At 38.9% G+C, this 13,295-nt stretch overlaps 1 protein-coding gene and 1 pseudogene across 4 annotated transcripts in view; one reads left to right on the forward strand and one right to left on the reverse strand.

The window, feature by feature from the left end:
- EXOC5 (exocyst complex component 5) overlaps nt 1–13,295 on the forward strand; it is a 65,547-nt gene that overhangs the window by 1,529 nt on the left and 50,723 nt on the right. The window lies entirely within an intron of this gene.
- LOC105546403 lies at nt 4,333–4,903 on the reverse strand (annotated as a pseudogene). Its single transcript, XR_001007085.1, has one exon. The product of XR_001007085.1 is annotated as a multifunctional methyltransferase subunit TRM112-like protein pseudogene (transcript).

The raw sequence follows: 13,295 nt of genomic DNA on the forward strand, positions 1-13,295 counted from the left end.
ACAGTTTTGATAAATGGAACTTTACATTTGTTATTGTTACTATATTTTGCGTATCAGTCAGCTTTCGGATCGATAGTGCTTTTTTTGAGAGGAATAATATATGTTATTGTTATAATAATTTGTAATAAGACAGTAATTTGTGAATGAAGGATCGTAATTACAAGAAAGACTTCAGAGATACTGTATTTTCTCAGTTAAGTGTTGGGAGATAAGCTACATTAATTTCTGTAATTCCAAAATTGTGCCATCTGTTTATTGACACAAGATCGGGGAGAGACTTTTCCTGCTAGGAACTTTTACTGTGTCCCTGGGTACTAAGTAGTGCTGTGGTTCCTTGTTTTATTTTTCACATCTTATAGAGGGAGAACACGATGAAGTTGTATGAGATCTTCAATTAATGTATTTGCTGACAAGCCAGGTCTTAACAGAAAAGTATTATATATATTGTCATACAGTTCATAAGACATTATCCTTTGAGTTAATCCAGTTCCAGTTGTACCTTAGACCATCTTATGTATATTTTTATTTAAATATTTGACCGCATGATTTCGGTAACTTATTTGGAAATATGTTTGATTTTTTTTCTCCCTCTCCCTGGCGGGGAAAGGGAGGAGGTGGGGAAATATATATTTTGCTTTCTGGGGTCCGGCCATTAGGTTGAGTAGTTAAACCAGATTAGGATTTAATGTAATTTAGTGACTCTAGTTATATGGTAGCCAGTAAGATTCAGTGATAATAGAGACAGTAGCCCTTACACTACTCTTAGGCCAGAGGGTTTTTAGAACAAATTTAAACATATGTATAGATCGTAAAACTTATGTGACTTTTTTTCTTGACTGTATGTAGATTGTTGCTTCGTCAAAATTAAAAGCATAATAGTTATAATTAAATTTTAGTAGTTATAATTAAGAAGTGCGTTTATTTTTTCTGGTATTGCTATGAATCCAGCCCTACAGTGGACTCTACTCTTGAGTAAGTTTTCATCCCCAAGTGAAAAGTTGATCTCTTGGCGTTGGAGGGAGGAGGAAAAACAAATCTTGTCACTGCTCAGTTTCCTGTAGCTACTGCCATAGCATCTAGATTGTAGTACAAGTCAAAGGAAGTATCTTTTCCCCCTGCTTCCCTTTCTTAGTCCCAGCTGGAGAACTGTGGAAAACAGAAGGCAGGATGTAGTCAAGGATGTTTGGTTTTTATTCATCCTAATTTTCATGCACTATTAAATAGAATTGTACTTTCACTTTTCATATTAAGAGAAGTTAAATGAAAACAAAATTAAGCTTTTGAATCCATGAAATTTCATTGTGTTGACTATACTTCTTTTAAAATCTTATTGGTCCCATGACACTTAATGAAAACAACTTCATATAACAAAATCAGACTGTAATGTATTTCCTCAATTGACCGAAATGATTTAGTAATAGATGATTTGGCTATTGTAATAGTGTATATCCTGAAAGTTTCTCAGAATACCTTCTTAGTTTCAACTTTTGTTGACAGATCTTTCTGAAAAGATCCATGTACAGTGTTATTAAATCTTCTCAGGATAGACATTCTGAATAAGGATTGTTACGTGGTGTAGATAAATTGTATCTTCTACATATGCAAAGTGGCTGGGCTCAGAAATTCCTTTTTAAATTTTCTTTTCTTTGTTTTTGAGACAGGATCTTGCTCTATTGCGCAGGCTGGAGTGCAGTTGGGTGATCACTGCTCACTGCAGCCTCTACCCTCCAGGCACAATCCATCCTCCCACCTTAGCCTCCAGAGTAGCTGGGACTACAGGTGCCTGCCACCACACCCAGCTAGTTTTTAAAATTGTTTTGGAGAAACAAGGTTTCACCATGTTGCCCAGGCTGGTCTTGATCTCCTGGGCTTAAGCAGTCTGCCCACCTTGGCCCCCCGAGGTGCTGGGATTACAGGTGTGAGCCACTGTGCCCCGCCAGAAGTTCTTTTTATGTTGTTGCAAATATTCCTTCTCCTTTTATTGTACTACTGAGGACATTCTTTTCTCATTTGCTTATTTTTTCCCCATAATTCTTCAAGAATCTTCCCTTTTCTCTGGTTAGACTACCATTATGGGAGAGTTCTTGGTTAGTAACTAGGGTTAATTATTCATTCATTCTACAAATATTTGTTGAATACCGATTAAGTTCAAGGTAAAGTTCTTGAACTTTATCTGCATGCCTCAAAGGGCATGCCAAAGAAATATTAGTCCTACGAGATGTGTTGCAAAAAAACTAACAGGGTTCAGTGGCCAAATAACTTATGGAAATGAGCATAGTCTGTTTTGTTGGAGATTTGCAGTATACCTTAATATGTTAAAGATGATGAGAAGTCCATTTTCCAAACTTTTTTCACCATGAGACTCTTTTCTTTTTTTAAGAGACTTTTATTTTCTACTGCTTGTTAACTTAATTTTGTGAATTACAAGGTACATATTTTGGAAAATGTTAAGTATAGAACCTGTCCTTAGCAAATAGAGGGAGAGAAGGTAGATATATGATACTATACTCTTAAAAATAAGGTTATGAATGGTTTCAAAGAAGTCTAGATAAAGTGCCATAGGTGTCAAGAGGATGGGAAGATTACCTCTAGAAGAAAGAAAGGATTAGAATTATCTACAGAGGGATTATTATCATTTGAATTATCTACAGAGGAAAAATTAGATTTGAGTTTGTGGAACTGGGTGAAGGGACTTTTCAGTAAAGCAGACAATGAAAGCTAAGACATAAAGGGAGGGTTGTAGGCCCTGGAGATAAGGGGAACATTCATTTTGGCTGGAGTATAGCACACATAAAGAGGAGGAGTGGCATGTAAGGTAAATTGGGGTTTAATTTTGGAGGTCCTAAATGCCAGGATTAAAAATTCATTTTTTTTTTCTTTCTGTAAATGTAGGTTCCTTGATAATAGTGCTTGAGGTCAGGTAATTTGGCTGTGATAGCAATGGCTGTTTGACTTCCAAATTAGAGTATGAATATTGAAGAACACATTTTCCCACATTTATTTGTCTCTTAATTTTTCAAACTAAATTACAAAAGCTGTTTAAAAATGGACTTGTTGAAAATGATGTCTCTTGTTCAATTAGCTAGCCAGGTGTATACTAATGAGCATGAGATATACAAGTAAGGAGCACCCCGTTAACTGTCAAGGTGCTGAAATGCTATTTATTTTAACCATATTAGTTGTTAAGTGTTTATAGACGTTGGCTACCAATTGTAGTATCATGTATATGATAAAATGTATTCATTCTGCAAACATTGAATGAATGTGTAGGCCAGACATTATTGCAGGTACTAGAGTTAAAAGATGTTGAGTTAAGCATCTGATTGAGGGAGACAGACATGTTAATACATTAATACAGTGCAGTGGGAGTTTAGAATCTTTTCCAGGGATTATTAGGAAAGGTTTCATTTAGTAATGGCATATAGAAATTGGATATTGATGAATGAGTAGAGATTTTTCAAACAGGAGAAGGGCATTCCAAGGCAGACACACAAGATGACTCCAGTTTGTTGTAAGGTGAGGCAATTGAGAAGAGTTAGGATGTGTATGTGCATATTTTAAGAACAGGGAGTGGTGGCAAGGCATTGAGACCATGGGAGTTTGAGGGCAGTTTTTCATTTTTTTGGTTTTTTTTTTTTTTTTGAGAAGGAGTCTAGCTCTGTTGCCCAGGCTGGAGTGCAGTCACATGATCTCGGCTGACTGTAACCTCCGCCTCTGGTTTCAAGCGATTCTCCTGCCTCAGCCTCCTGGGTAGCTGGGATTATAGGTGCCTGCCACCATGCCCGGCTAATTTTTTTATTTTTAGTAGAGATGGGCTCTCACTGTGTTGGCCAGGCTGGTCTCGAACTCCTGACCTCATGATTGACCCGCCTTGGCCTCCCAAAGTGCTGGGGGATTACAAGCATGAGCCACCGTGCCTGGCCAGTTTTTTTGTTTCTTGAGACAGGGTTTTGCTCTGTCACCCAGGCTGGAGTGCAGTAGTGTAATCACAGCTCACTGCAATGTCTACCTCCTAGGCTCAGGCAATCCTCCCACCTCAGCCTCCCAAGTAGCTGGGACTACAGGCATGTGCCACCATGCTTGGCTAATTTTTTATTTTTTGTAGGGATGGGGTCTCACTATATTGCCCAGGCTAGTCTCGAACTCCAGGACACAAGTGATCCTCCCACCTCAGGCCTCCCAAGGTGCTGGGATTACAGGCATGAGCCACTGGGCCCAGCCCCGGGGGAATTTTTAAGAAGGCTTTTTATAGATCATGCAAGAGGGCTGACCTTACTTTTTTTGGGTAAGGGTCAGGAAGACAGACAATTTTATTTTTTATTTTTATTTTTATTTTTTTTTGGTTTTGAACCTTTAATGAGAAAAAAATATATAATGTCGAGCTCAAGAACACTGTGTGTTTGGTGTCATTGGGTCAAGGGTTGGGGATACACACGGCAGAATTTGGAAACAGGGTATACATCAACAAAAACATTAGTCATAACAAGAAAAACTGGCGCCTGGCACAATCAACTCTCAGTTTCCTCTTCACTCAGCAGCATGTTGGGGATCCCGCGGCTGATGGGGAACATAGGTCCAGACTTCGGGCACTGCAGGGTGCCCTCTATGACTTCCACCTCCAGCAGCAGATGGTGCATGGTCCTCAGAAACTTCATTCTCCTCATATCCCTCAACCGGCCCTTTAGGCACCTGGATCAGGCACAAATTATCGGCCGCTTCCAGGAACGCCGCCCACTCCACCTTAGGTATCATACGCACCACGAAGTTGGGGTTGAACTCCACAGGGCAGATACGGACCTCAGTGGCCTGGAGGCGCAGGGGGAAGCCACAGGACCCCACCCCCTGCACATGCGAGCTCAGCAGATTGTGGGTGAGCAGTTTCATATCGCCGACCAGGCTCTCGTTCGACAGACAATTTTAATGTTAGCGTGAAGAATGGCCTTCGATGGGGGAAGAAATTGTTAGCTGGGAAAATTGGGATCATGGGCAGCCTAACATAATTGTTGTCATCTGGTAAGTGTTCCAGAATTATCTGTTGACTGATTAATCTTGCCAGATGAAATTCTAACCTAATTCAATGGCAACAGAGAAGAAATTTGAAAAGACATTTTGGAGGAAGAATTAAAATAATTCAATTACTGAGGAGTTAAAATTCCAAATTTGTAACTTTGAAAAGTAGGTGGTTGGTGATTCATTAACTGTGACAGAGAAAATTAGAAGGACCTTTGCAGGGGAAAGAAATAATATATTCATTAAAAAAATATATATATATTATTTTATATATGTATATATATATTTTGTTTTATACTTTGAGTTTTTAGCAAGACATCGTGGTAAAGAAGTCCACTAGGCAAATGGAAATATGAATTAGTAACTCAGAAAGAGATCACAGTTAGAGATAGCAGTTTAGGAAGTATCACTTTATATGGGTGGTAATTTAGTCAGGAGGTGGATGACATCTCTCAGCTCTGCCCCTTACTAGTTGTGTGATCTTGGCAAGTTACCCAACCTCTTTGTACCTCAATTTTCTCATCTGTATAATGGGGGAAATAGTAGTATCTACTTCAGAAGGTTTTTTTGATGACTAAATTGAATTGAGAAATTTAAATTGCTTAGCGTACTATCAAAAGAGTAGTATCCATTTTTAAAAATTAGGTGTCGGCCACTTTCAATTTAAGTGGATTGAGATGAGAACTAGATTAAAGATCTATCAGGGAGAGAAAGCCTTCAGCCTTGTCGGTCTCAGCTGACTTAGAGTAAATGATCCAAGAAGTAGGAGATTATAGTAGGAGAGGATTACAAAAAGGGGCTTTGGAAGGTTATATTTTTCAAGATGGTCACAAGATCTGCCATCCCACATCGTGATGTTTATGCCCCTCCCATAGGGAAGTAGGGTCTCTGCTCACTTCTTGAATCTGTACAGGCCTATGACTATAGAAGTGTTGCTACGTAGTGATTCGCAAGGTTAGGCCCCATAGAGGGCCAGATTTATTACCTTTGATGACCTAACCTCTTGGACTCTAGCAACCATACCAAGAGAAAGCCCATGCAGCCCTTTTAAAGAACCAAGGCCCTTCACCCTTGGCTCTCGCTGAACTCCCAGCTAACGGTAAACACCAGCTTGCCATCTTGAAAGAGTATCTTCTAGCCAAATTGAGCAACCCCAGCTTATTTCATGTGGAGCAGAGACCAGATTTCCCTGTTGAGCCCTCCTCAAATCAGATTTGTGAACAGTATGATTATTGTTATTTCAGGCCACTAACTATTTGAGTGGTTGTTAGGCAGCAATAGATAACTGAAACAGAGGCTGATCAATTTCTTACCTCTATTGGTGTTAGTGGAGAGAGTGATAGAGGTAGAGGTTGATGCTTAAGAGTAATAGAGTTCCATTTAAGTGTTTTATGCTTTGGAGTTGTCCAGTCAAACCAACTTGAAAGTGAACTTCTGGAATAAGCAAGTCATTAAATTGAGGACAGTATTATAGACTGCACATGTGTATAATTAATTTAAAATACTGAATCCCTGGTGTTCCCAGGAAATTAAATCGTTGAGGTGTGTGTGTGCCCACATGTGTGAGAGAGATTTGAAAGAGTGATTGCCTTGTTCTCTTAAAAGTGGATTGCAACTGCACGTAACACCCGGCAAATAAACATATAACCTACAAATTAAATGAAAGTTCTAGTTGAGTGATAAATAATTTAAAAGTTTGGTGGTTGATATTTTATGTATATATATATATTTAAAACTTAGCAAACTTTTCTGATGCTATTTCCTTGAAGCTGAAATATGAAAATAAGAAAATACAGTTATTTATATATCTTTGCTTATTCAGGGTATAATAAATGAAAGAAGCAATGATTCCTTACTTGTTTAATTTTATTTCCAAGGTGTTTATTAAATGCCTGTAAGAATATTTAACGTGTGTATTTGTAAATACACTTAATTTGATTTGAAATGCTAATGGCAGATTTTATTAAATACTTAAAGTAATTTCACAGTCTATATTAAAGTCTCTATAATAGAGTGGGAAAAATATCTGGGTTAGAATACTGGTTTAGTACCTTGATAAGACTTAAATTTCATTTCCTCAGTTTCCTCATATGTAAAAATGAGATGAAAGAGCTGGGCTGTGATGATATTTAAAGAACATTCTTGCATTACAAATTTTAAATCTGATTATATGATTCTGCTGAGCCTAGTATAACAGAAATTGTAACATTTTGTTACCTCTCCCTTTTGGACATACACATGATATATATTACTTTACGGTTCGAAATGAGAAATATTCTATCCTGGAAAAATATTTTGCTTAAGAGAATCTAAAATATTTTGTAAGATTCTAAATTACCATCATTCAGGTAGTCTTCAAAACAATTTTGATGACATGATTAATTGACCAATTTCATAGTTTAAAGGGCTTCAAGATTGAATGTTAAAATTGACTAATTTTAAAAAGTAAAATTATTTATTTTGTAGTGTTTGTGCAAGTAGTTTTCAAAATACTTTTTCAAAGTTTGCCTTAGTTATATTTGTGTCTTAAAATGCTTTATTTTTCTACCTTTTCATACTACTTTTGAAATCCATTTTGTTAGCTGGAGACAAAATATTTTGTGGTTTTTAAAAAAAATCAGTAGTCAATAAATATAAGTTATTAATATACAGAAAACACGTAAAGAATCTCACTGAAAAATCAAAGAAAATGGGGTTAGCAAGTAGAGGCCAAATATTGTAAAATTCTTTAGTTCTTTGTAGTGCCAGAATTGTATTAGGCTCATATTTGGTTTCTGTTAGAATCTTGGATTGATAGTACCATGTAATGCCTGTTCTTTATTTCTGGGTTGTGGGGTAGTGGTCCTGCCCTTTTGGTTTTGGATATATGGATCAAGAGCATGACTTTCAAGACCCTCTGCAGGGATTTCAGCCATGGCCCCAACTAGCTAGTGTTTTGGTATGCTCAGCATTGTTCTGTTGACTACAGCTGGAAAGCAAGAGAAATGTATGACACAGCCTCCCCTTGCTTTCAATTTAAGTATGGAGAAAAGAGTGAAACTTATGAAAATGATTCTAAATCAATAAATGATAAAATGACAGTAATATTCTGTGTTGGGATTTGAATTTTTAAGCTTCATAGGGGTTTAAGAGTGGAGAAATTAATGGAGACCATGTAGGGAAGGAACCCTTCAAAGAAGAAAAGGGAATGGAGCCAGGCTTTAAGTAATGGTATAGCAGTCTTTGAAGTTTTGGAGGAGAAAGGGCATACTTAGTAGGGTGAGTTACCTGGCCACAGGTTAGGAAACAGGAGTAACATGGGCTTAAAAAGAAGACTGGCATAGTCTGATGGAAGTGTGGCTATTTGTTTTGAGGTACAGAGAAATTTGGGTAGGTGGTACAAGATAAGAACCCTAAAGGGTAGATATAAGAGTGTGAACTTGGCTGCGTGTGGTGGCTCACATCTGTAATCCAAGCACTGAGTCGGGCAGATCACTTGAGGCCAGCAGTTAGAGACCAGCCTGGCCAACATGGCGAAACCCAATCTCTACTAAAAATACAAAAATTACCCGGGCGTGATGGCGCACACTTGTAATACCAGCTACTCAGGAGGCTGAGATATGAGGAGGCAGAGTTTGTAGTGAGCCGAGATTATACCACTGCATTGCAGACTGGGAGACAGAGTGAGACTATATCTTTTAAAAAAAAAAAAAAAAAAAAGGTGTGTGAATTCGATAGTGTAATAGGAATTATATAGGGAAGTTTCTCACTAAAAGGAGGTAGTGTTTTAATGATCTGTTGGATAGTGGTATCCATAATAAATTTAAGGAAAATACATGATAGGCAGTACTTTTGAACCGATGGGTTAGTTGGTTTAACAAGATACAGAAATACCTATCTGAAATGATCTGAGACTTACTTTTTTTTTACCTAGGCTGGGGTAAATATCCTAGTTTCTTTGAGTTTGTGGGTGATTCCAACACATTGTATTTGATCTACTTTTGGGAATGGAGATATAAGAAAATACAAAAATTTGAATTTTTGTCAAGGAAGCAACATTATTTAAATTAGGGATTTATGTTCCTGTCCAAGAGATTGCCATCCAAGGGAGTTTTCAGTAGAAATGACCACAAACACCATTAAGTTCTGGGATACATGTGCAGAACTTACAGATTTGTTACATAGGTATATATGTGCCATGGTGATTTGCTGCACCCATCAACCCCTCATCTACATTAGGTATTTCTCCTAATGCTATCACTCCCCTGGTCCCCCACCCTCTGACAGGCTCTGGTGTGTGATGTTCCCCTCCCTGTGTCCATGTATTCTCATTTTTCAGCTTCCACTTATGAGTGAGAACATGCAGTCTTTGGTTTTCTGTTCTGTGTGAGTTTGCTGAGAATGATGGTTTCCAGTTTCATCCATGTCCCTGCAGAGGACATGAACTCATCCTTTTTTATGGCTGCATAGTATGATGTATATATGCCACATTTTCTTTATCCAATCTATCATTGATGGGCATTTGGGTTGGTTCCAAATCTTTGCTATTGTGAATAGTGTTGCAGTAAACATACATGTGCATGTGTCTTTATAGTAGAATGATTTGTTATACTTTGGGTCTATACCCAGTGATGGGATTGCTGGGTCAAATGGTAATTCTGGTTCTAATCCTTTAGGAATCGCCACACTGTCTTCCACAATGACAAACACCATATTTTAATATTACAATTGGTAACATTTGTAAAGCATTTAAAATCAGTTTAACGGAGCAATATAACAACCAATTATGTAAAGCTAAGTTTCATATGATAGTATCTTAGTGCATAGTTCTAGATTTTTGTTTTGGCTTGGTGATTTTTGCTTTTGATTACTGTAGCAAACAGAAAGTGAAGCTAAACCTTTGTCAGGCTTATAAAATTCTAAAGGATTTAAAAAAATTTTTACAGGTATTTGTATTATAGGGAATTGTTTGAGAAGTCTCTTGGGAGGACTTGGTCATTTGGAGGTCTTAGGATTTGTTAATTTGGCTATCTTTTTCTCACTGTAAGTGCCTTTGCAGCAAGGTAAAGTATTAGAAAGCAAGGCATTAGGATTTATTTGCTTATATAAGCAGAATTCTTTATTTTTATTTATTTATTTATTTTTATTTTTTGCTTTTTTGGAACTTCCATCCCTTGGGGATCAATCGCTGACTTCTCTTAAACCCTAGTGATAATTTGTCTCTGAGGATAAAATGTGTACTTTGCTTCCAGGACACTGACCTCTAATTTTCTTCTGCTTGCACTGGTGCCTCCTGTTTTCTTTTGTTGGATTGTTTTCTTCCTCTTATCTCCAAATGTTGGCATGCCTTTCTTCCTCCTAGATGATCTCACCCAGTCCTTTGGTAACCATCTATGTGTTGATGATTCAAATTTTGTGAAGCTCCAGCTTCTTCCGTGTAGTACTAACTTGTTTTTCCATCTATGTGCTCTATATTTGTCTTATTTATCTAATAGGCATCTACAATATAACATATGCGGAACAAAACTCTTGTTTCACTGCTCCCTCATCCATCTCTTTCCCTGATCTTCCCATCTCAGTAATTAGCACCACCATTCACAGAGTCGTCCTGGCTGCAAACCTCTACCTCTATGAGTAATCTTTTATTCCTTTTTTTTCTTTTTCCACATATTCAATCTATCAGCAACTTATATGAATGCATGCCTTAAAACGTCATGAACCTATTTCTCACCACCTCATCCACTGCCACTTTCATCTGAGTCACTGCCGTCTCTTGACTGGACTACTAAGGTATTGCAGGTTGGGTCTTTTGGGAGGCCGACTTTGAGACAGTTTAGCATGCAGAATATTTATTAGGAAGTAACCTTGGATAAACATTTATGAGGGGGCAGAGCAAGGATACAAGATGGGGCATGTGGAGAAACAGAGTTACAGTTTTGGTCCAGTGGCAGTGTTGATGGCTCCTGTGGGGAGGTCTGAAACTGAAATGACCTGTCAGAGTTGTCCTGCTTTGGACCAAAGTGGTCTGGCCCTTATACTCCCATCTTAATCAGTCATTGGCTATGGATCACATTGGGAAAGGCATGACATTGGGTGAAGTGGCTCTTTGCATCTGATGAAGTCCCTGAAAATACTGCCCATGAAGCCTTTTTGTTGGCAGCACTGTTAGCAGTTAGGGCAAGTCCCTTCTTGAAGGGCAAGCTGGATGGCACATAGTTGTGTTCACCACAGAGCACCCTTGTTCCACTACTAGACTTCACTTCTTCATATACATTTGGGGAGTAGCTCTTCTGACATTCTGGTTGAGTCTTATCCTGGAGGAAAATTCGAAGAAGAAGGCTAGTGAGATGAACTGTGGCCCCCACTACTATAGCTGGTCTCAGAGTTGCAACTGATATTCACTATCTCTCACCTCTACTATCGATTGTAACTCTGCCTTACCTTCAGCTACTACCTCTGATGTTCTTGGTATTTTAACTGGTTACAATACCCTTTTTAGGCCAGGGTTGTAACACTTGTCCATACATTTTCAGAATTGGTTGAGGGAGTGTCAAGAGATCCCCAAGAGGATCATCTGTGTGCCAAACATACTGCTCTCGGCCCCCATTGTGTGTGGGCAGCCCTGCCTCATCCTGATCATTATGGTTGATTGCCCCAGCCAAAGATGATCACTCCTCTTCTTATTCCCTAGGTATAAGGAAACAATATAACCAGGCGGTACTTGTAGTTATAGTTTAATGATACTCTTATACTATGTTCGTAGGCAAAAGTATTCATTCTTTGGGGACCAAGACTATTCCTGAAGAACCTAGAGTCACAGGGATCCCAAGCACAAATTGGGAATCATGATAAGTGAACCTACTTTCTGCTTTTACCCCTTGTTGCCAGACTCATGTGTTTTTCGTATTGGAGTCAAAGCATCATATAAAGCCTTTTAATTGAGAATATATACTGCATCTTGGAGGATAGTGCTTCTTTTTTTTTTTTCTTTTTTGCCTTTGGAGACGGAGTCTTGCTCAGTTGCCCAGGCTGGAGTACAGTGGTGTGATCTTGGCTCACTGCAACTTCCACCTCCCGGGCTGAAGCAACTCTCCTACGTCAGCCTCCCAAGTAGGTGGGACTACAGGCACCCGCCACCACATCCAGCTAATTTTTTGTATTTTAGTAGAGACAGGGTTTCACTGTGTTGCCAAGGCTGGTCTCGAACTCCTGAGCTCGGTTATGAGCCACCACGCCCGACCAGTGCATTATCTTGATAGAGTACACCCTCTGAACTGGTGCTTCAGCTGTGCCTTCATCAGGCTGTTCCAGTGCTCTGTTAGTCTGCCTACCTCTGTTTGGTGTGGTTTATGATATGACCAGTGAATCCCATGGTTACCTCCTTTGCTGTAAACTGGGTGCCTGGGTCCTTTGGTGTGGTGTGGTATGTGAAGTCCTGTGCCAGAGGAACAAACACTCCCTCGGAGGAAAGGCAAATCCAACTCAAATATTTCTCTATCAAAATAAAATATTCTTTCTTCTAGAGTGGGAAGGGCCCAGTGTAGTCAACTTGCCAACCATGTGATTAGTCTTGAATGGGGCTATTTTAGGGGCTTAGAGTTGGTCTTTGTCACTGTTAGGCTAGATATTTGGTTTCACAGTAGCTGAATCAGCCTTGGTAAGTAGGACCCCTTGCAGTTGGGGTCATGTTGTCTCTGTACTGTGTCTGCTTTGTTCATGTGCTCAGAGTGCTAATGCTAAGCAGAGTCATTTTTTCTGCTTGGTTGCTTAGTTCCTCTTTCATGGTATATGTTTTCTGGTGCTAACGTGTTATACAAAGAACTTCATACTTTTCATCCAGTCTCATATATCTGTCTGTCTTAGTCAACTCAGGCTTCCATAACAAAGTTCCATAGACTGAATGGCTTCAACAACAGAAGTTTATTTCTCAGTGTTCTGTGGGCTGAGAAGTCCACGATCAAAGTGCCAGCAAGGTAGTTGTCATGCTGAGGCCTTTTCTCTTAGCTTGTAGGCACCACCGTCTCACTTTGTGCTTGCGTAATCTCTTCTTTGTGTGTGCAGAGAGAGATTTCTTTTTCCTGTAGGAACATTAATCCCATAATGAGGGTCTGTACCTTGTGACCTCATCTAACACTGATTACCTCCCCAAAGGTCCCATCTCCAAATACCATCACATTGGGAGTTAGGTCTTCAACCTATGAATTTTGGCAGGACAGTTCTTTCATTGTATCGTCCATATGCCTCTACTCTAGACTTCCTTGTCCTTGGTCTTCCAATCTTACTTCTCTGATAGCTAGGCCTTTTCC

The sequence above is a fragment of the Mandrillus leucophaeus genome, unplaced genomic scaffold (genome assembly GCF_000951045.1).
Source record: "Mandrillus leucophaeus isolate KB7577 unplaced genomic scaffold, Mleu.le_1.0 Scaffold359, whole genome shotgun sequence".
In the NCBI taxonomy this organism is placed as follows: domain Eukaryota; kingdom Metazoa; phylum Chordata; class Mammalia; order Primates; family Cercopithecidae; genus Mandrillus; species Mandrillus leucophaeus.